Below are 23,929 nucleotides of genomic sequence, written 5' to 3' on the forward strand. Positions count from 1 at the left end.
TGAAACCCCATCTCTACTAAAAATACAAATTAGCTGGGTGTGGTGGCGCACATCTTGTAATACCAGCTACTCAGGAGGCTGAGGCAGGAGAATCACTTGAACCCGGGAGGCAGAGCTTGCAGTGAGCCATTATCGCGCCACTGTTCTCCAGCCTGGGCAACAGAGTAAGACCCCATCTCAAAAAAGAAAAAAGAAAAGATAAAAGAAAAATGTCATAGGAGCTGCGTAAGCTGCAAAATCACCTTCCATCAGGACTACTCTCTATAAACCTCTACGACACAAACGTCTCCGTGTCCTATTACTGCTATGACAAATTACTACAAATTTAGTGGCTTAAAACTGAAAACAGATTCTGATTGAGCTCATTAATTTTTAAAAATAAGGGTAACTAGGTGGAAATGGGGAGTTAGTTTAAGTTTAATGGGTACAGAGTTTCAGTTTGGGAAGATGACAACATTCTGGAGACAGATGGTGGTGATGGTAGCACAACAATGTGAATGTACTTAATGCCACTGAACTATAAATTCTAAAATTGTTAAAATGGTATTTTTAATGCTGCTTATTTTACCACAATTTTACTTAATTTTTTTTTTTTTTCAGAGAGGTTTTGCTCTGTCGTCCAGGCTAGAGTACAGTGGCACAATCTCGGCTCACTGCAACCTCCACCACCCAGGTTCAAGCAATTCTCCTGCCTCAGCCTCCCAAGTAGCTGGGATTACAGGTGCATGCCAGCATGCTCAGCTAATTTTTGTATTTTTGGTAGAAACGGAGTTTTGCCACGTTGGCCAGGCTGGTCTGGAACTCCTGACCTCCAGTGATCCACCCATCTCAGCCTCCCGAAGTGCTAGAATTACAGGCTCACCATGCCTGACCTTATTTTACCACAGTTTTAATAAAAAAGGACGAAGTACTGATATATACTACAATATGAAACTTAAAAACATTATGCTAAGTGAAAGAAGACAGTCACAGAAGACCACATGTTATATGATTCCATTCATATAAACTGTCCAGAACAAGGAACTCTATATAAAGTCCATTAGTGGTTGCCAGGACCTGGGGTGGGAAGGGGTACTTAGGGGTAGGGGATGATAGCTAAAAGTTTCTTCTTGAAAGATGAAAATGTTCTAAAACTGACTGTGGTAACAGCTGCAAGTATCTATGACTACATTAAAAGCCACTGGACTGTACAATTTAAATGGGTGAATTGTATGGTATGTGAACTGTATTTCATTTTTTTTTACCAAATAAAAAATTTGAATGTGCTTCTAGCACAATTTTTTCCCAGATTTAAGTAAGACATATTTAAGAGGTTTTTTCAAAGGTTACTTAAAATGAAAAACCATCATGAGTCTCTAGGAACAAGACAGCAAGAGTCAGGATCTATTTTCCCAGAAGGTTGTCTACCTTAGTTAAAAAGAACAAAAATAAAAGGGAACCCAAAGTTCTTGTTTTCCCAAAGCAAGCTATGAAGTGGGCCGACAGTGTGTAGATCAAAGGAACCAAAAGCAGCCTTAACCTTTCTGCTAAACTTGGGGTGGCGCCTCAACTGTGTGGCTTATCAGAATCCCCCTGCCACGTCTGGTCACAGCCAACATGGGTTTCTGGCTACCAAGCAACAGAACGGGCATTAAAACAGAGTTAAAAGCCCTAGTTTTTCTTCCGGTCACATACTCTGGAAATCTCAGTCAAATGCAAAAGCAAACAGATGAAGTACTGTTCTAAATTGTGTAACCTGATTCAAAGTTTACCCCCGTACTGCTAAAGAAGGAAGGCAGACTAGCTTGGCCAGAAACAAGCTCACAACCTGGAAACCCTTCAACTGCTTTGTATTACCTGTAGCCTCTATTGTTCAATAGGCTTTAGTGAATAAATTGTCAATTATTTTTTAGTGACAGTCAAATGAAGCAACGTGACTGGCACCAATAACCCAAACTGTGAGAAATTTGCGTAGAAAAAAAGCCAGCTACCAATGAGTCAAATAATAATCTGACCAGGAACAATAAAATGTGATGGGAAGAAATGCCAGAAATGGTAGCAAAAATGTAACAGTCCAATTTATCATATAATTTGTCAAAAATATCCTCCCAAGTAAAACCCCAGGAGCTCTCAAGGATTTGCAAGAAGTTTTGAAACCACAAACTTTATTACCTGGCATAATAGCTTTATAAGTCATAATTAAATATGAGAGGCATGGGCTGGATGTGGTGGCTCACACCTGTAATCCTAGCACTTTGGGAGGCTGAGGCGGGCAGATCACTTGAGGTCAGGAGTTCAAGACCAGCCTGGCCAACATGGTGAAACCCTGTCTCTACTAAAAATACAAAAATTAGCTGGGCATGGTGGCACGTGCCTGTAATCCCAGCTACTTGGGAGGCTGAGGCAGGAGAACTACTTGAACCCGAGAGGCGGAGATTGCAGTGAGCTGAGATCGTGCCATTGCACTCCAGCCTGGGGGACAAGAGCAAAACACCATCTCCAATAAATAAATAAATAAATAAATAAATTTAAATATATATATATATATGCGCACACACACATATATATATGAGAGGCACAAGATAAGCAAAATCTCAAATACAGTGACAATAACACACTTATTCCACACTCAACACAATGACAGGAAGGAAACAGAAAAGAGCAGGAAGTACCTGCTGGCAGGAATTCTCACCCCTGCCCTCCAGACCCAGTGGTGCACGCATCACTAACTGCCAACCCACGATTCCTTAAAACAGAATACTAAGGGAATAACAAGCAGTATAAAGAGGTTCTTTTTTTTTTTTTTTGAGACGGAGTCTCACTCTGTCACCCAGGCTGGAGTGCAGTGGTGCGATCTCGGCTCACTGCAAGCTCCACCTCCCAGGTTCATACCATTCTCCTGCCTCAGCCTCCCAAGTAGTTGGGACTACAGGCGCCCACCACCACACCGGGCTAATTTTTTTGTATTTTTAGTAGAGATGGGGTTTCACTGTGTTAGCCAGGATGGTCTCATCTCCTGACCTCATGATCCACCTGTCTCAGCCTCCCAAAGTGCTGGGATTACAGGTGTGAGCCACCGCGCTGGTCCAAAGAGGTTCTTTTACATAAATTGTTGAGCAAAAATGAAATGAATCATTTCAGCTTTTCTTGATAGCCAGAAGAACTAGGCAAGAGAAAGAAACACAAGGCATCCAAATCGGAAATGAAGTTAAATTATCCCTGTTTGCAGACAACATGATCTTACATATAGAAAACCCTAAAGACCCCACCAAAAAACTATGAGAAGAATTAATAAGTTCAGTAAGATTGCAGGATACAAAATCAACATACAAAAATCAGTAGCAGTATTATTTCTATATGGGAGGCTCAGGTGGGAAGATCACTTGAGCCCAGGAGGTCAAGGCTGAAGTGAGTGATTTGTGATCACGCCACTGCATGCCAGCTAATAGCAAATTATCTGGAATGGAAATCAAGAAAACAATCCTGTTTACAACAGCTACCAAAAAAAAAAAAAAAAAAAGAAAAGAAAAAGAAAGAAATTTAATCAAGGAGGTGAAAGATCTCTGCAATGAAAACTTTAAAATATTGATCAGAGAAACTGAAGACACAAATAAATGGAACAATATCCCATGTTCATGTATTAGAAGAATTAATATTGTTAAAATGTCCATACTGGCCAAGCGCATGGCTCACGCCTGTAATCCCAACACTTTGGGAGGCTGAGGTGGGCGGATCACCTGAGGTCAGGAGTTCAAGACCAGCCTGGCCAACATGATGAAACCCTGCCTCTACTAAAGATACAAAAATTAGCTGGGCATGGTGGTGGGCGCCTGTAATCCCAGCTACTCGGGAGGCTGAGGCAGGAGAATCACTTGAACTCAGGAGGCAGAGGTGGCAGTGAGCCAAGATCACACCACTGCACTCCAGCCTGGGCGACAGAGCAAGACTCTGTCTCAAAAAAAAAAAAAAGAAAAAAAAAAGTCCATACTACCCAAAGCAATCTATACATCAATGCAATCCCTATCAAAATACCAATGACGTTCTTCATAGAAATAGGGAAAACAATCCTAAAATTTATATGAAATCACAAAAGACCCCAGTAGCCAAAGCAATCTGGAGCAAAAAGAACAAAGCTAGAGGAATCACACTACCTAACTTCAACATATACTACAAAGTCATAGTAACCAAAACAGCATGGTGTTGGCATAAAAACAGACAGAGACCAATATAACAGAATAAAAGCCCACAAATTAATCCACACTTACAGCCACCTGATTTTCAACAAGTGTCAAGAACACAATAGGGAAAAAGACAGTCTCTTCAATAAACAGTGTTGGGAAAACTGGATATCACACGCAGAAGAATGAAATTAGATCCTTATCTCACACCATATACAAAAATAAACTCAAAATGGATCGAAAACTTAAAGTAAGACCTGAAACTATGAAACTGCCATAAGAAAACACAGGGAAAACCTTCAGGACCTTGGTCTGAGCCAGGAATTTTTTTTAAAAGACCTCAAAAGCACAGGCAACAGAAACAAAAATAAACAAATAGGATTATATCAGACTAAAAAGCTTCTGCACGGCAAAGGAAACAAGAGTGAAGAAACAACCTTCAGAATAGAAGAATCTATTTGCAAACTATACATCAGTTAAGGGGATAATATAGAAAATATACAAGGAACTCACAACAAAGAAAGGAAAGAAAACCAATTAAAAAATGGACACCAGCTACTCAAGAGGCTGAGGCAAGAGGATCACTAGAGCCCAGGAAGTCAAGGCTGCACTGTACTTTAGCCTGGGTGACAGAGCAAGACCCTGTCTCAGTAAATTAAAAAAAATAAATAAATGGCCAACAGGTATATGAAAAAATGCTGAACACCACTAGTCATTATTAGACTGTCTATTATCAATAAGAAAAGATAACAAACGTTGACAAGGATGTGGAGAAAAGGGAACCCTTACACATTGTTGATGGCAATGTAAGTTAGTACAGAAACGAAAAACAGTATGCAGGGTCCTCAGAAAATTAAAAATAGAATTACCATTAAGATCCACCTCCTGCTCATCAAAGCAAGTTTTAAAAAAAAAAAATCCAGGCTTGGCGCAGTGGCTCATGTGTGTAATCCCTGCACTTTGGGAGGCTGAGGCGGGCAGATCACCTGAGGTCGGGAATTTGAGATCAGCCTGGCCAACATGGTGAAACTCTGTCTCTATTAAAAATACAAAAAAATTAGCCAGGCATGGTGGTGCATATCTGTAATCCCAGCTATTTGTGAGGCGGAAGCATGAGAATCACTTGAACCCGGGAGGCAGAGTTGCAGTGACCCAAGATTGCACCAACTGCACTCCAGCCTGGGAGACAGAGCAAGGCTCAGTCTCAAAAAAATAAAAAATAAACTAATTAAATAAAATAAAAAATTAAAAATCCAGCAATCCCATTACTGGTAATACATCCAAAGGAAATGAAATCAGTACATCAGACATCTACACTCTCATGTATACTGCAGCACTAGTCACAAAAGCCATCAATTGATTATAGAATAAATGTTAAGTGTCCATCAACAGATGAATAAGGAAAATGTGGTATATATACACAGTAGAATCCTATTAAGCCTTATAAAAGCATGAAATTCTGTCATTTGTGACAATATGGATGAACCTGGAGGACAGTACTTATATTAAGCGAAATAAGTCAGGCACAGAAAGACAGTAACAACGTGATCTCACTTGTGTAGCATCTAAAAAAATTGATCTCATAGAAGTTGAGACGTGCTTACCAGAGGCAAGGGGAGGGGAGGGGAGACGGAGAGGTTGGTCAACTGGTATGATATTATAGTCAGATGGAAGGAATAAATTCACCTTATACCCCATAAATAGGACAATTATTATTATTATTATTATTATTATTATTATTATTTTTGAGACGGAGTCTCGCTCTGTCACCAGGCTGGAGTGCAGTGGCGCGATCTCAGCTCACTGCAAGCTCCGCCTCCCGGGTTCACGCCATTCTCCTGCCTCAGCCTCTCCGAGTAGCTGGGACTACGGGCGCCTGCCACCACGCCTGGCTAATTTTTTGTGTGTTTTTAGTAGAGACGGGGTTTCACCGTGGTCTCGATCTCCTGACCTCGTGATCCGCCCACCTCGGCCTCCCAAAGTGCTGGGATTACAAGCGTGAGCCACCGCGCCCAGCCTATTATTAATATTTTTTGAAACTGAGTTTTGCACTATCATCCAGGCTGGAGTGCAGTGGTGCAATCTCGGCTCACGGCAACCTCCACCTCCCAGGTTTAAGCGGTTCTCGTGCCTTAGTCTCCTGTGTAGCTACGATTACAGGCTCCCGCTACCACGCCCAGCTAATAATTTTTGTATTTTTAGTAGAGACAGGGTTGCACCATGTCGGTCAGCTGGTCTCGAACTCCTCACCTCAAGTGATCCAACCGCCTCGGCCTCCCAAAGTGCTGGGATTACAGGCGTGAGCCACCGCGCCCGATCAATATGTACAATTATTACATGTCAATTATAAACATTATGAATAATGCTCCAATGCTTCAGCACTTACATCAAATACACAGGTTATAAAATTATAAAATTCTGGCCAGGGACAGTGGCTCACGCCTGGAATCCCAGCACTTTGGCAGGCCGAGGCAGGCAGATCATCTGAGGTCAGGAGTTCAAGACCAGCCTGATCAACATGGTGAAACCCTGTCTCTATTAAAAATACAAAATTAGCCAGGCGTAGTGATACAAGCCTGTAATCTCAGCTACTCAGGAGGCCGAGGCAGGAGAATCACTTGAACCCAGGAGACGGAGGCTGCAGTGAGTTGAGATCATGCCATTGCACTCCAGCCTGGGAGACAGAGTGAAACTCCATCTCAAAAAAAAAAAAAAAAAGAGATTATTTAATGCCTGTTACATTCTACAGCAATGTAAAACAAGAAAAACCCAAGCTACATGCTACAGTGATATAACAACTTAGTAGGCTGCCCAAGGTCTTGAAATATGTCATCTCTAGGCCGGGCATGGTGGCTCACGCCTGTAATCCCAGCACTTTGGGAGGCTGAGGTGGGTGGATCACGAGGTCAGGAGTTCAAGACCAGCCTGGCCAACATGGTGAAACCCTATCTCTACTAAAAATACAAAAATTAGCTGGGCATGGTGGTGGACACCTGTAGTCCCAGCTACTCAGGAGGCTGAGGCAAGAGAATCGCTTGAACATGGGAGGAGGAGGTTGCAGTGAGCCAAAATTGGGCCACTGCACTCCAGCCTGGGCAGCAGAGTGAGACTCCATCTCAAAAAAAAAAAAAAAAAAAAAAAAGAAAAGAAAAAGAAAGAAATATGCCATCTCTAATGTCAAACATCTATCTATTTTTAATTATTTGGGTTTTTTCCCCTGTCATTTTCAGCAACGGGGATATTTTGGGATTCACGTATGTGAATCAGCTGAATGAATGCTTAGGCAGATGACAAATCTGAGGAACTGTCTGCTCCAACCTGTAACGCAAAGATTTCCAGCTGATAAATTAAGATAAGAAGTTACCTAACCAACTGTATTTTGCTGAAAAGCAAAAAAGCCACTGAAAGCTCTGCAAACTGTCTACGAGTCACAGGGCACCCAGTCCAGCACATACAGGGCTTAGTCCCCAAGGCTGAGGGCCTGGACCTAGGAGAAAAATAGAGCAGGCAGTTCCATGACTATCATCTAAAAGTCAAAATGACTAGAAAGAAAAAAAAATCACGACATAACCAGTGTCTCAACAGAAAAATGATCTTTAAGCCATAGGGCTGGCTACATGGAAAAGAGAATATAGCATAATATCAAAACAGCTACTGAATTTAGAGCACAAGGAAAATAAGAAAAAAAGCAGATTTTTGAAAAATTTCTTCTAACCATCTAAAATTCAAATTGCAGCTATGGCTCAGGTGAAAAAAAAAAGTGCTGCAGTAAAACATCAGCATCTCTACGGAGTAGTCAGGACGGTCTTAACCCCCAGCTCTCTGAACACAAGAAAAGCCAGGAGGTACCATTAAAAGAACAGGCTAGGCCAGGCACAGTGGCTAACACCTATAATCAATCTCAACACTTCAGGAGGTCAAGGTGAAAGGACTGCTTCAGCCCAAGAGCTGGAGACCAGCATAGGCAACATAATAAGACTCAATCACTACAAATTTTTTTTTTTAATTGGCCAGGCATGGTGGCATGAGCCTGTGGTTCCAGGTACTTGGGAGGTTGAGGTGGGATGACTGCTTGAGCCTGGAAGGTTGGGGCTGCAGAGAGCTGTGATCACATCACATCACTGGACTGCACTCCAGCCTGGGCAACACAAAAACCCTGTCTCCAAAAAAAAAAAAAAAAAAAAAAAAGAACAGTCCAGCCCAGGTGGAGTGTGCTGGCTCTGCACAAAATAGCTGTGTGACCTTGGGCAGGCCTCCAAGCCTGTTTTCACACCATAAAACAATGTAGCAGTATCTAACAGAAGTTTCTGCAAAAATTACATGAGATCACATGAGCTGTTCACTTATCGGCACCAATTGCAAAGCAAAAGTTAATATTTAAGAGGATGCCAGAAGGAAGGATAAAGCTCAGTCTTAAGAATTCTACTCCAGCATGGCTGAGCCTTGACGCTTCATATCTGGGGCCAGGTCATTCTTTGCTGAGGGGCAAAGCTGCCCTGTGTACTGCAGGAATGTTTAGCAGCAACATTGCCCTCTATTCACTAAATGCCAGCTGTACTACCACCAAACATGGTAACAATAAAAAACATGTTCGGCCGGGCACGGTGGACATACCTGTAATCCCAGCACTTTGGGAGGCCGAGGCGGGTGGATCACGAGATCAGGAGTTCAAGACCAGCCTGGCCAACATGGTGAAACCCCGTCTCTACTAAAAATACAAAAAATAGCCGGGCGCAGTGACAGACACCTGTAATCCCAGCTACCTGGGAGGCTAAGGCAGGAGAATCACTTGAACCTGAGCAGCAGTGGTTTCAGTGAGCCAAGATTGAGCCACTGCACTTCAGCCTGGGCAACAGAGTGAGACTCTGTCTCAAAAAAAAAAAAATGTTCAAACGTTACCAAATGGCGAGGTTGGGGTACAAAATCACCCCACTATTCCTCTACTTTATCATTCTTTCCGCAGTTTTTACCTATTTTTCCTTCCCCAAAATTTGAACACCAATTTGTTCTCTAGCTTGATTCCCAACTTACAATCTTTTCTTTCCTCTATTCAAAATAATTTCTTCCTCCTGATTTGCCTATTTCAGTTAACAGTAGTGCCTTTTTCCCACTCACCCAGGCTCAAAATCTTCCTCGTTTCCAATGGCCTGGTGGTCCTCTCCCTATCTCCCAAATTCTCTCCTCCTTTCCACTCTCATCGCTCCTGCCCAAACGTACATCCTCCCCCAAACCCCACACTACAGCAGCCTCCTCTCTGGTCTCCCAGCTTCTTGATCCCTCTCTCCTCTATGCTATCCCCTAGGCCACCTTAGAAAGTGTTTCTAAAATACAAATTTCAAGCCGCCACTGTCCTTAGCACAGTCCTTGGAACATAGCATGCCTCTGCGTACTGTTCCCACCTAGGAGGTCCTTCCACCAGGCATGGTCAGAAGTACCCCCTCCCGGCCGGGCGCGGTGGCTCACGCTTGTAATCCCAGCACTTTGGGAGGCCAAGGCGGGAGGATCATGAGGTCAGGAGATCGAGACCACGGTGAAACACCGTCTCTACTAAAAATACAAAAAATTAGCCGGGCGTGGTGGCGGGCACCCGTAGTCCCAGCTACTCGGAGAGGCTGAGGCAGGAGAATGGCGTGAACCCGGGAGGCGGAGCTTGCAGTGAGCTGAGATTGCGCCACTGCACTCCAGCCTGGGCGACAGAGCGAGACTCCGTCTCAAAAAAAAAAAAAAAGAAGTACCCCCTCCCACTTTCTCATAAAGTGCTTGCATCCCTTCTAGCCCACGCTGACTCCCAGTCAATACTCGACAAAAAGAGTACTAGGCACATTAAGATGTGTAAATACATTATGAAAGACATGGAAATTACAATCTCATTGTGGAAAACTAAAGATAAGGGGTGTGCCCCACCACGCAGCAGAACAAGGGGATTCCCTGCCACTGACAGAGAATGGAGAGATCCTGGAAGGACGCTAGACAGGCTGACGGGGCTCCACTGGAGGGGAAAACAGGAAGGAGAATGTGGACGTCACTGAAAGCAATATATGATAGATAACAGAAGAAGTGCTTTTCTTATTATTATTTAAATTCTACTCCTAGCTGGGTGCAGTGGCACATGCCTGTAGTCCCAGCTAATGAGGAGAGTGAGGTGAAATGATCGCTTGAGCCCAGGAATTCCAGGCTGCAGTGAGCTATGATCCCACAAATGCACTCCAGCCTGGGCAACAGAGCAAGACCCTGTCTCAAAAAGAAAAAAAAAAAAAAGAAAGAAAGAAAAGAAATACCACTCAATCTTCTGGTTTCTAGTCCAGCATGTAAGCAGCTTAGAAGTTGCCACCTGATCCTAACAACATGTAAAAAGCTGAATGAACTGAAAAATCAACTCTTAAAGAAATAAGGTGGCTGGGCACAGTGGCTCACGCCTATAATCCCAGCACTTTGGGAGGCCAAGGCGGGAGGATCACGAGGTGAGGAGATCGAGACCATCCTGGCTAACACGGTGAAACCCCGTCTCTACTAAAAATACAAAAAATTAGCCTGGCGTGGTGGCGGGCACCTGTAGTCCCAGCTACTTGGGAGGCTGAGGCAGGAGAATGGCGTGAACCTGGGAGGCGGAGCTTGCAGTGAGCCAAGATCATGCCACTGCACTCCAGCTGGGGCGACCGCAAGACTCTGTCTCAAAAAAAAAAGAAATGAGGTTAAGAGGGAAACTGCTGCCTCCTAAATTGGACAGACAGACAGGCAGATACAGAGAATCACAGTTTATTGGAGCAAAATCCTCCACCAAATCAGCACTAGGGTAAGAAAACCTTAACTATAACTAACAAATTGCTGGAGGATCAGTGTGGACAACTGTGAGGGTTTAAAACTCCAGAAGACCTAATTACTGGGGAGCCCCATTCTTTGACAAGTTTTACCTCCAGGAACTCTACCAGTTCCTTACAGTGAAAACTGAGGGGGGAAAAGAATCCCTTCATGCTTCCAGCAGAGGGAGGGACAAAGAAACCTTTTTTTTTCTTTTCTTTTTCTTTTTTTTTTTTTTGAGACAGAGTCTTGCTCTGTCCCCCAGGCTGGAGTGCAGTGGTGCAATCTCGGCTCACGGCAAGCTCCACCTCCCGGGGTCACGCCATTCTCTTGCCTCAGCCTCCTGAGTAGCTGGGACTACAGGCGCCTGCCACCACGCTGGGCTAATTTTTGTATTTTTAGTAGAGACGGGGTTTCACCGTGTTAGCCAGGGTGGTCTCGATCTCCTGACCTCGTGATCCTCCCACCTCGGCCTCCCAAAGTGCTGGGATTACAGGCGTGAGCCACCACGCCCGGCCTCTTTTCTTTTTTTTTTTCAAATACACCAGAACATTCTGTTCTTAACAAGGTCTGCCCTCAGGAGAAATTATTTTGCCAGCACCTAACCTGTTGGGATTTTCTCAGAGCTTAACTTCCTGGGAGAGGGCAAATACACAATTCCAGCCCCCTCTGGCCATTCTGTCCCACCTAAGCGGGTAGGAGAACTAAGAAAAATGGGTAAAATTCACAGTCTAGGTACACGGGCTCACCAAAAGACTGAGACCTCACCATAGGACTATAGGTTAAACATTCAAAAATCAACAATAGGCTGGATGTGGTGGCTCGTGCCTGTAACCCAGCACCTGGGGAGGCCAAGGCAGGTGGACCACTTGAGGTCAGGAGTTCGAGACCAGCCTGGCCAACATGGTGAAACCCTGTCTCAACTAAAAATACAAAAATTAGCTGAATGTGGTGGTGCACACCTGTAATCCCAGCTACTCGGGTGGCTGAGGCACGAGAATTGCTTGAATCTAGGGAGTAGAGGTTGCAGTGAGCCGAGGTCACACCACTGCACTCCAGCGTGGGTGACAAAGTGAGACTCTGTCTCAAAATAAAAAATAAAAGATAAAATCAATTAATATAATCTGCCACATCAACAGGCTAAAGAAGAAAAATCACATGATCATATCGATAGATGGAGAAAAACTATCTGACAAAATCCAACACCCACTCATGGTAAATAATAAACTCTCAGAAAATGAGGAACGGAGAGGAACTTCCTCAACTTGATAAAGAACATCTATAAAAAACCTACAGCTAACATTATACTTGATGAGAAAGTCACAGCTTTTCTACGAAGAACGGGAACAAGGTAACAATGTTCCCTCTCACCACTTTTTTTCAACATCATAGGAAGTCCTAACTAATAAGAAAAGGAAATTAAAAGTATACAGATTAGGAAGAGAGAAATAAAACTTTGTAGATGATATGATTATCTATGTAGAAAATCAGAAAGAAGTGACAAAAAAAATTCCTGGAATAAGAGCTTATATTACAGGACTGTAAGATACACGGTTAATACACAAAAGTCAACCGGTTTCCTACATACCAGTGACAAGTAAGTGGAATTTGAAATTAAAAGCACATTACCATTTATATGAGCACCCCCAAAAATGAAATACTTACATATAAATCTAACAAAACGTGTATAAGCTCTAGTTGAGGAAAACTATAAAACTCTGATGAAAGATATCAAAGAAGAACTAAACAAATGGAGAGATATTCCACGTTCCTGGGTAGGAAGACTCAGTATTATCAAGATGTCGGTTGTTTTTTCAACTTGATCTGTAGATTTAATGCAATCCCAATGAAAACCCCAGCAAGTTATTTTGTGAATACCAATGAACTGATTCTAAAATTTACAGGGAGGCCAGGCACAGTGGCTCACGCCTGTAATCCCAGCAATTTGGGAGGCCAAGGTGGGCGGATCACTTAGTCAGGAGTTCCGAGACCAGCCTGGCAAACACGGTGAAACCCTGTCTCTACTAAAAATACAAAATTAGCTGGGCTTGGTGGCATGCACCTATAATCCCAGCTACTCAGGAGGCTGAGGCAGGAGAATCGCTTGAATCCAGGAGGCGGAGGTTGCAGTGAGCTGGGATCGCGCCACTGCACTCCAGCCTGGGCAACAGAATGAGACTCCATCTCAAAAAAAAAAAAAAAAAAAATGATAATAATAATAAAGTTTACAAGGATAGGCAAAAGACCTAGAATACCCAATGAAGAATAAAGTCAGAGGACTGAGACTACTCAATTTCAAGAATCATTATAAAGCTACATTAATTAGGCCAGGCGCGGTGGCTCATGCCTGTAATCCCAGCACTTTGGGAGGCCGAGGTGGGCAGATTACCTGAGGTCAGGAGTTCGAGACCAGCCTGGCCAACATGGTGAAACCCTGTCTCTACTAAAAATACAAAAATTAGCTGGGCATGGTGGTGGGCGCCTGTAACCCCAGCTACTAGGGAAGTTGAGGCAGGAGAATTGCTTGAACCTGGGAGGCAGAGGTTGCAGTGAGCTGAGATCGTGCCATTGCACTCCAGCCTGAGCAACAAAAGTGAAACTCCATCTCAAGAAAAAAAAATAATAATACAAAATGAGCCAGCTGTGGTGGTACACACCTGTAATCCCAGCTACTCAGGAGGCTGAGGCATGAGAATCACTTGAACCCGGGAGACAGGCTGCAGTGAGCCATTGTACTCCAGCCAAGACACTATCTCAAAAAATAAAAATACTTCAAGGAGAACTACAAACCACTGCTCAATGAAATAAAAGAGGATACAAACAAATGGAAGAACATTCCATGCTCATGGGTTGGAAGAATCAATATCGTGAAAATGGCCATACTGCCCAAGGTAATTTATAGATTCAATGCCATCCCCATCAAGCTACCAATGACTTTCTTCACAGAATTGGAAAAAACTACTCTAAAGTTCATATGGAACCAAAAAAGAGCCCGCATCGCCAAGTCAATCCTAAGCCAAAAGAACAAAGCTGGAGGCATCACGCTACCTGACTTTAAACTATACTACAAGGCTACAGTAACCAAAACAGCATGGTACTGGTACCACAACAGAGACATAGATCAATGGAACAGAACAGAGCCCTCAGAAATGATGCCGCATAGCTACAACTATCTGATCTTTGACAAACCTGACAAAAACAAGAAATGGGGAAAGGATTCCCTATTTAATAAATGGTGCTGGGAAAACTGGCTAGCCATATGTAGAAAGCTGCAACTGGATCCCTTCCTTACACCTTATACAAAAATTAATTCAAGATGGATTAAAGACTTATATGTTAGACCTAAAACCATTAAAATCCTACAAGAAAACCTAGGCAATACCATTCAGGACATAGGCGTGGGCAAGGACTTCATGTCTAAAACACCAAAAGCAATGGCAACAAAAGCCAAAATCGACAAATGGGATCTCATTAAACTAAAGAGCTTCTGCACAGCAAAAGAAACTATCATCAGAATGAACAGGCAACCTACAGAATGGGAGAAAATTTTTGCAACCTACTCATCTGACAAAGGGCTAATATCCAGAATCTATAATGAACTCAAACAAATTTACAAGAAAAAAACAAACAACCCCATCAAAAAGTGGGCAGAGGACATGAACAGACACTTCTCAAAAGAAGACATTTATGCAGCCAGAAAACACATGAAGAAATGCTCATCATCACTGGCCATCAGAGAAATGCAAATCAAAACCACAGTGAGATACCATCTCACACCAGTTAGAATGGCCATCATTAAAAAATCAGGAAACAACAGGTGCTGGAGAGGATGTGGAGAAATAGGAACACTTTTACACTGTTGGTGGGACTGTAAACTAGTTCAACCATTGTGGAAGTCAGTGTGGCGATTCCTCAGGGATCTCGAACTAGAAATACCATTTGACCCAGCCATCCCATTACTGGGTATATACCCAAAGGACTATAAATCATGCTGCTATAAAGACACATGCACACGTATGTTTATTGCGGCACTATTCACAATAGCAAAGACTTGGAACCAACCCAAATGTCCAACAACGATAGACTGGATTAAGAAAATGTGGCACATATACACCATGGAATACTATGCAGCCATAAAAAATGATGAGTTCGTGTCCTTTGTAGGGACATGGATGAAACTGGAAAACATCATTCTCAGTAAACTATCGCAAGGACAAAAAACCAAACACCGCATGTTCTCACTCATAGGTGGGAATTGAACAATGAGAACTCATGGACAAGGGGACATCACACTCCGGGGACTGTTGTGGGGTGGGGGGAGGGGGGAGGGACAGCATTAGGAGATACACCTAATGCTAAATGACGAGTTAATGGGTGCAGGAAATCAACATGGCACATGGATACATATGTAACAAACCTGCACATTGTGCACATGTACCCTAAAACCCTAAAGTATAATAAAAAAATAAAAAAATAAAAAAAATAAAAAATAAAAATAAAAAAAATAAAAAATAAAAATAAAAAAGCTACATTAATTAAAACAGTGTGGTATTGGCAAAAGGACAAATGGATCAATGGAACAGACTAGAGAGTACAGAAATACACTCATAGTCAACAGATCTTTGACAAAGGAGCAAAGGCAATACAATGTAACAAATGTCTTTTACAACAAACCATTTGTTGTTTCAACAAATGGTCCTGGAACATGCCGGGCGCGGTGGCTCACGTCTGTAATCCCAGCACTTTGGGAGGCTGAGGCGGGTGGATCACCTGAGGTCAGGAGTTCGAGACTAGCCTGACCAACATGGAGAAACCCCGTCTCTACCAAAAATACAAAATTAGCCAGCCGTGGTGACGCATGCCTATAATCCCAGCTACTCAGGAGGCTGAGGCAGGAGAATCGCTTGAACCTTGGAGGTGGAGGTTTCGGTGAGCCGAGATCGCGCCATTGCACTCCAGCCTGGGCAACAACAGCAAAACTCCATCTCAAAAAAAAAAAAAGTCCTGGAACAACTGGACGTCCGCGTGCAAAAAAAATCTAGACCGACATTACACTTCCCAAAAATTAAATAAAAATGGATCATAAACCTAAATATAAAAAGCAAAACTAGATAATTTCTAGATGGTAACATAGAAGAAAATCTAGATGACCTTAGGTATGGTGATTGCTTTTATTTATTTATTTACTTTTTTTGAGATGGAGTCTCACTCTTGTCGCACAGGCTGGAGTACAGTGCCGCAATCCCGGCTCACTGCAACCTCCGCCTCCCGGGTTCAAGCGATTCTTCCTGCCTCAGCCTCCCGAGTAGCTGGCATTACAGGTGCCCACGACTACACTGGACTAATTTTTTTGTATTTCTAGAAGAGACAGAGTTTCACCATGTTGACTAGGCTGGTCTTGAACTCCTGACCTCACGTGATCCACCCATCTTGTCTTCCCAAGTGCTGGAATTACAGGCACAAGCCACTGCGCCCAGCCAGATTACTTTTAGACACAGCATCAAAAGCATGATCCATGAAAGAAATAATTGATAGGCCAGACTTCATTAAAATTAAAAACTGCTTTGCAAAAGATACTATCAAGAGAATGAAAAGTCACAAACAAGGAAAAAATATTTGCAAAAGACACATTTGATAAAGGACTGTTAACAAAAATATATAAAGAACTCTTAAAACTCAAGAATAGGAAAACACTTTCCCATTCAAGAAGGAGTGGCAGGTGCCTGGCACGCTGGTTCATGCCTGTAATCCCAGCACTTTGGGAGGCCGAGGCGGGCGGATCACGATGTCAGGAGATCAAGACCATCCTGGCTAATGCGGTGAAACCCCGTCTCTACTAAAAATACAAAAAATTAGTCGGGCGTGGTGGTGGCCGCCTGTAGTCCCAGCTACTCAGAGAGGCTGAGGCAGGAGAATGGTGTGAAACCGGGAGACGGAGCTTGCAGTGACCCGAGATTGCGCCACTGCACTCTAGCCTGGGCAACACAGAGAGACTCTGTCTCAAAAAAAAAAAAAAGAAGCTGTGGCAGGAAAAAAAAAACAAATTAAAATTTAAAAATGGGCAAGAGGCTCTGTGGCATGCCCCTATAGTCCCAGATACTTGGGAGGCTGAGGCAGGAGGATCGCATCTGTGAATATCCACTACACTCAAGCCTGAGCAATGTAGCAAGACCCAGTTTCTTAAAAAAATAAAAAGGAAAAAGAAAAAGACAGAAACTGACATCTCATCAAAGAAGATATACAGATAGCAAATAAGCATCTGAAAAGATTTTCATCATATGTCATTAGAAAGTTGCAAATTAAAATAAGATACCTGACCGGGTGCGGTGGTTCACGCCTGTAATCCCAGCACTTTGGGAGGCCGAGGTGGGCGGATCACCTGGGTCAGGAGTTCGAGACCAGCCTGGCCAACACAGTGAAACCCCACCTCTACTAAAAATACACAAGATTAGCCGGGCATGGTGGCAGGCGCCTGTAATCCCAGCTACTCAGGAGGCTGAGGCAGAGAATTGCTTGAACCCGGGAGGCGGAGGTTGCAGTGAGCCAAGATCACACCACCGCACTCCAGCCTGGGCAATAGAGCAAGACGGTCTCAAAACAAAAACAAAAACAGCCAGGTGCGGTGGCTCATGCCTGTAATCCCAGCACTTTGGGAGGCCGAGGGTGGATCACCTGAGGTCAGGAGTTCAAGACCAGCCTGGCCAACATGGTGAAACCCCATCTCTACTTAAAAATACCAAAAATTAGCCAGGCGTAGTGGCAGGTGCCTGTAATCTCAATTATTCAGGAGGCAGAGACAGGAGAATCGCTTGAACCCAGGAAGCGGAGGTTGCAGCAAGCCGAGATCGCGCCATTGCACTCCAGCCTGGGCAACAAGAGCGAAACTCCGTCTCAAAAAAAAAAAAAAGGAAAGAAAAAGAAAATGAGAGACCATTATACGCCTACCAGAATGACCAAACACCAGAATGCTGACACCACCAAATGCTAGTGAGGACATGGAATAACAGGAAATCTCATTCACTGCTGGTAGGAACGCAAAATGTTACAGCTACTCTGGAAGACAGTTTGGCAGTTCCTTACAAAACTAAATGTAACTCTCACCATATGACCAGCAATCATGCTCCTAAGTATTTACCCAAATGAATTGAAAACCTACACATGAATGTTTAGAGCAGCTTTATTCATAATTGCCAAAACCGTGAAGTACCCTAGACGTCCTTCAGTAGGTGAATGGATAAACTATGGTATATCCAGATGACAGAAAACTACTCAGTATTAAAAAGAAGTGAGTTATCAAGCCATGAAAAGACACAGGGAGGCTGGCGCAGTGGCTCATGCCTGTAATTCCAACATCTTGGCAGGCCAAAGCAGGCAGATGACAAGGTCAGGAGTTCGAGACCAGCCTGGCCAATATGGTGAAACCCTGTCTCTACTAAAAATACAAAAAATTAGCCAGGCGGGGTGGCACATGCCTGTAATTCCAGCTACCTGGGAGGCTGAGGAAGGAGAATTGCTTGAACCTGGGAGGCAGAGGTTGCAGTGAGCCAAGATCGCACCACTGCACTCCGGCCTCGGCGACAGAGCGAGACTCTGTCTCAGAAAAAAAAAAAAAAGAAGAAGAAAAGACAAGACACAGGGAAACTCAATGCATATTATCAAGTGAAAAAAGCCAAACTGAAAAGACTACATACTGTATGATTCCAATTCTATGACATTCTGGAAAAGGCAAACCTACGGAGACTAAAAAGATCAGTGATTGGCTGGGCTTAGGAGGGAAAGAGGGATAAATAGACATTAAGTAGAGGATTTCTAGGGCAGTGAAACTATTCTGTATGATACTACAGATGGTCTCCAACTTATCATGGTTCAACTTATGAGTTTTCGACTATACAATGGTACAAAGGTGATATGTATTCGGAAGAAACCATACTTCGAGTAAACATACAACCATTTTATTTTTCATTTTCAGTACAGTAATCAATAAATTACATGAAATATTTAACACTTTATTATAAAAACAGACTTTCTGTTAGATTATTTTGCCCAACTGTAAGCTAATGTGTGAGTGTTCGGGCAAATTAAAGGTAGGCTAGGCTAAGATATGCTATTCGGTAGATTCGATGTATTAAATGCATTTCAATTTATGATGGTTTATCAGGGCATAACCCTGTTGAAGTAACCTCATCATGTAAAGCAGCACCAATACAATGGTGGATACATGTCATTATACGGTGGCCAAAAACCACAGAATGTACAACAGCAAGAATAGGATGTAGTGTGTTATGGACTCTGAGTGATAATATGTCAATGTAGGTTCCTCAGTTGTAACAAATGTACCATTCTGGTGGGGGAAGTTGAGAAAGGGGAAGGCAGTGCCTGTGTGCAGGCAGGGGGTTATATGGGAACTCTCTGTACTATCTGCTCAATTTTGCTGTGAACCTATAACTGCTCTAAAACTGGGCACAGTGGCACACACTTGTAATCCCACCTACTCAGGTGGCTGAGGCAGGAGGGACCACTTGAGCCCAGGAGTTCAAGACCAGCCTGGGTAACACAGTGAAATCCCCCATTTCTAAACAAACAAATACAAACTGCTCTAAAAAATAAAGTGTATTAGTTTAAAACGGAAGAAAGAAAAAGAAAGCCAGCAAGCCAGCCACCCAAGGAACAAAACTTTCCAGTAAAAACAAAGTGTAAATAAAATTGTATCTTGAAAAATGAAACTGAAAATTGTTTCTGTTCTTATATACAACATAATTTAGGTTATAATACAACTACATATTTATGTTTAAATTGAAAAGCAAACGTTTAAAATGAAAAGTAGGGAGTTTGGGCACAATTTTTCCAAAAAAATTACGATGGCACCATAAGACACAATTAACTTCCTATGTGAGTTTTACTGCATAATTTTACAGTATCTGAGGACTTGGCCAGTCTTTTCATGGGACTCTCTCCATCTTTCGATACGATTCTATTTGGCAGGGCCCAAGGTATCATCCTCCTCAATGGTTTTCTTTTCACTGTTAGTGGGTCTGTGGAACGTAATGTCAAAAGATGTGTGTGAAACTTAGTCTCCAACATTTCATTCATTGAACTTCATGAAATCTTGTATCCTTCACAAGATTTTAAACTTCATTTCACAACTGCTGTGTCCTTATCAATCAGCAATAAAAATAACAAACTCTAAGCTGGGCACGGTGGCTTACGCCTGTAATCCCAGTGCTTTGGGAGGAGGCAGGCGGATCACCTGAGCCCAGGAGTTCTACACCAGCCTGGGCACCATGGTAAAACCCCGTGGCTACCAAAAAATAGAAAAATTAGCCAGGTAGCCAGGTAGCCAGGCGTGGTGGCTCATGCCTGTAATCCCAGCACTATGGGAGGCCGAAGCAGGCGGATCATGAGGTCAGGAGTTCAAGACCAGCCTGGCCAACGTGGTGAAACCTTGTATCTACTAAAGATACAAAAAAAAAATTAGCTGGACATGGCATGCGACTGTAATCCCAGCTACTCGGGAGGCTGAGGCAGGAGAATCGCTTGAACCTGGGAGGCGGAGGTTGCAGCGAGCCGAGATCGCGCCATTATGCTCCAGCCTGGGCAACAGGGCGAGACTCAGGAGGCTGAGGCATGAGAATCACTTGAACCTGGGAGGCAGAAGTTGCAGTGAGCCGAGATCACACCACTGCACTCCAGCCTAGGCTACAGAGCAAGACTGTCTTAAAAAAAAAAAAAAAAAAAATTAAAAGAAAATGATAATAACATACTATTGATTTGACAGGCAGGGACAGAAGTTAGTATTAAGCTGTGATGTCTGGAAATGAACAAATTTTCTAAGTGGTCAGCTCATTAACAACAACTCTCATGTTAGGACAATTTTTATTTTTCCCTATACCACTCATAGTTGGAGAGACTCAGACAAGGACCTCCATTCATCACACAGCAAAGAGGCCAATTTAAGCTAAAAATGACAATTTCTATACTTATCCAGTTCCGGTGTGCCAGGCACTATCCTAGTGCTGGAGATACAAAGATGAACATGAAATGCCCTCCAGGAATTCAATCTAACAAGAGAATGGAATGAATAAACACACACACAAACGTGTTAAGGGTTGTGATAACAGTGCCTGCATGTACAAAGTGCTAAGGAGGAGACACAGAGGGGAAAGAAATTCAGTACGTCTGGTTCTCTCTGAGTTAAGCCTTGAAAGAGGAATTTTAAAAGCAGACACACCAAGGGAAAGGCTGCCAAGCAGAGGGTAGGGGCAAAGAAAGGCCTGGTATCTGAAAACACAAAGCTCATTCAGAAAATGCAGGCTCCAGTGTAACTAGCTCAATGTTAGTTGCTGTGGTTCTGGAGAAGGAGTGATTTTAAAACAGTAATAACAAAAAGAACCAGTCTAAAAAGTTAGGCCAGGCAGGGTGCGGTGGCTAACGCCTGTAATCCTAGCACTTTGGGAGGCCAAGGAGGGTGGAACACCTGAGGTCAGGAGTTCGAGACCAGCCTGGCCAATATGGTGAAACCCCATCTCTATCAAAAATACAAAAATTAGCCAGATGTGGTGGCACGTCTGTAATCCCAGCTATTTGGGAGGCTGAGGCACAAGAATCGCTTGAACCCAGGAGGCAGAGGTTGCAATGAGCCGAGATTGCACCAGCCTGGGTGACAGAGCAACACTCCGTTTCAAAAAATAAATTTAAAAATAAAAAATAAAAAGGTAGGCCAGGGCTCAAGTTTAGACCATGTAAACAAGTTTGGATTTTATTTTCCAATATTTGAGAAATTCATAGCAACAAGATATAGAATGGATTAGAAGGAACACACAAAATGCAAGAAGATCCTAAGGCACCTTCTGTTATAGTGTCTAAGCAAGGACAGCAAAGGGACCAGACAGAAGGTGGGGATACAAAAGTAGCTCATCAGGTTTGAGTTACAACTGTGTGCAGAGGAGGGATTTCTGGGGGAATGCAGAGTTGGAAATGATCCTGGGGCTCTGGCCAGGCTGCTGCTACAAACGCAGAGAGAAAGCAGAAGCACATTCCCGGGTGGGGAGGAGCCAAAGGGTTAAATTTGGAATAGGAATGCACTGAGTTGAGGTGGTGAAGTCTGATCAACTACCGCAGATAGATGCACTGGCACTCAGTGAAACATGGAGCTCCAGAAACAGATTGGGGCCAGGTGTGGTGGCTCACGTCTATAATCCTGGCACTTTGAGAGGCTGAAGCGGAAGGACTGCTTGAGCTCAGGAGTTCAAGACCAGCCTGGGCAACATGGCGAAACCCCATCTCTACAAAAATACAAAAATTAGCCAGTAATGGTGGTGCGTGCCTGTAGTCCCAGCTACTTCAGAGGCTGAGGTGGGAGGATCACCAGAGCCTGGGAAGTCGAGGCTGCAGTGAGCTGTGATCACACCACTGCACTCCAGCCTGTGCAACAGAGTGAAACCCTGTCTCCAAAAAAAAAACCAAAAACCAGAATCAGATTGGGAAATGTCAGTAAAATTTGATAGCTGGAGCCATAATAACTGCAACTGCCTATGGAGAATCACTGAATTTCAACCAGGCGAATTCCTCTCCTTCTCCCCACCTCCAAATGCCCTTGGTCTTTTTTAAAAGCTAGACATCACCCACTTTCCCATGTCCTAAATCACCTTTTTTTCTCCTTATTAAACTTATTCCATAACTACATTCTCTTTCAGAACACAGGACTGAGAGAGTGTACTCTTGCAACATTATGTAAAAAGGTCATCCAATCCAAAAGGAAAGCTGTGTTTTCCAAGACTGCTAACTCCTGGAGAAAAGAAACAAGACATCCTCAATGCTTTCCTAATAACTGGTTTGAGCAAAATGCAAAAGTTTAACTGCTGAGTGACGCTCCCTGGAGAAGGCCATGAAAATGTCTTAAGGCTGGATCTAGGGTGTCCAAACATTTTCACAGGCTGCAGGCTAGAGCACTGGTGCAGGAGAGGGGGACACCAGAGACCTGGCAGTTCAGGCTTTGAAGGCAGTAAACAGCCACTGACCTCAGGCAAGTCACTTCTCCTTTAGGTTTTTCACTTCACAGACTGATGAGTACATGGCCTAGAATGATCGCCCTTCTAGTTGAGAATTTTCAGGCCTAACTAAAAGTAGATTAAAGTAAACCTTGGAGAGAGCTGAATTTTTTTTAAGTGCCATTAAGCAATTCAGGGATTATCTAAACAGCCTCGGTTTTCTTTTCTCTGCTTCCTTACCAACTGCCTTTTAACTCTCACTCTTAGCTCATAAGCAGTCAGAGGGGCTGAAGCACAAAGAGGAAGTGAAGCTCAAAGAGTTAATTTTGCTGCATTAGTGGCTCTAGTGAAAGACAGTGGGCATGGAAAAGGAATCAAATGACCAAAACTGGACTTGGGGATTACTGGGGGCAGCCAGCCAGCAAATTTGTAGATACTGCACACAACCTGGTCAGCCAATTAAAAGAAAATTGGCAGAAAATGACGGAACACATTCTTTGTTTTTGTTTTTTTGAGACAGTCTCGCTCTGTCACCCAGGCTGGAGTGCAGTGGCGTGATCTCGGCTCACTGCAACCTCCGCCTCCCGGGTTCAAGCGATTCTCCTGCCTCAGCCTCCCAAGTAGCTGGGACTACAGGTGTGCACCACCATGCCCAGCTAATTTTTTTTTATTAATTTTTTTCTTTTTTTGCACACAAAACAATAAACATTTTCTAAAAATACATACAAACAAAAAGATGCATATCAAACATATTAGGAAGGCTGCACATGGGAAGACCGGGAATAGAAATGGGGGGTGGGAATGAAAGAAAACAAATGAGAGAGGGACGTTGTATGGATCAATGATAATAACTCAATCCTCTATGTCTTTGACAAAGAAGGAGGAGACGGAAGAGGAAGAAAAAGAAAGTGGGATAAAGGATCAGAAAGGGAGGAAAATAGAAAAAATTAAGAGTATGACTCCAGGGTAGACCTGTTTTGCTGTTGA

The 23,929-nt window shown here is 43.2% G+C and overlaps 1 protein-coding gene across 3 annotated transcripts in view; it reads right to left on the minus strand.

Moving 5' to 3' along the window:
• Window positions 1–23,929, minus strand: part of CHKA (choline kinase alpha) — a 71,590-nt gene that overhangs the window by 45,291 nt on the left and 2,370 nt on the right. The window lies entirely within an intron of this gene.

This window comes from Nomascus leucogenys, chromosome 4, assembly GCF_006542625.1.
Source record: "Nomascus leucogenys isolate Asia chromosome 4, Asia_NLE_v1, whole genome shotgun sequence".
Taxonomy (NCBI): Eukaryota; Metazoa; Chordata; class Mammalia; order Primates; family Hylobatidae; genus Nomascus; species Nomascus leucogenys.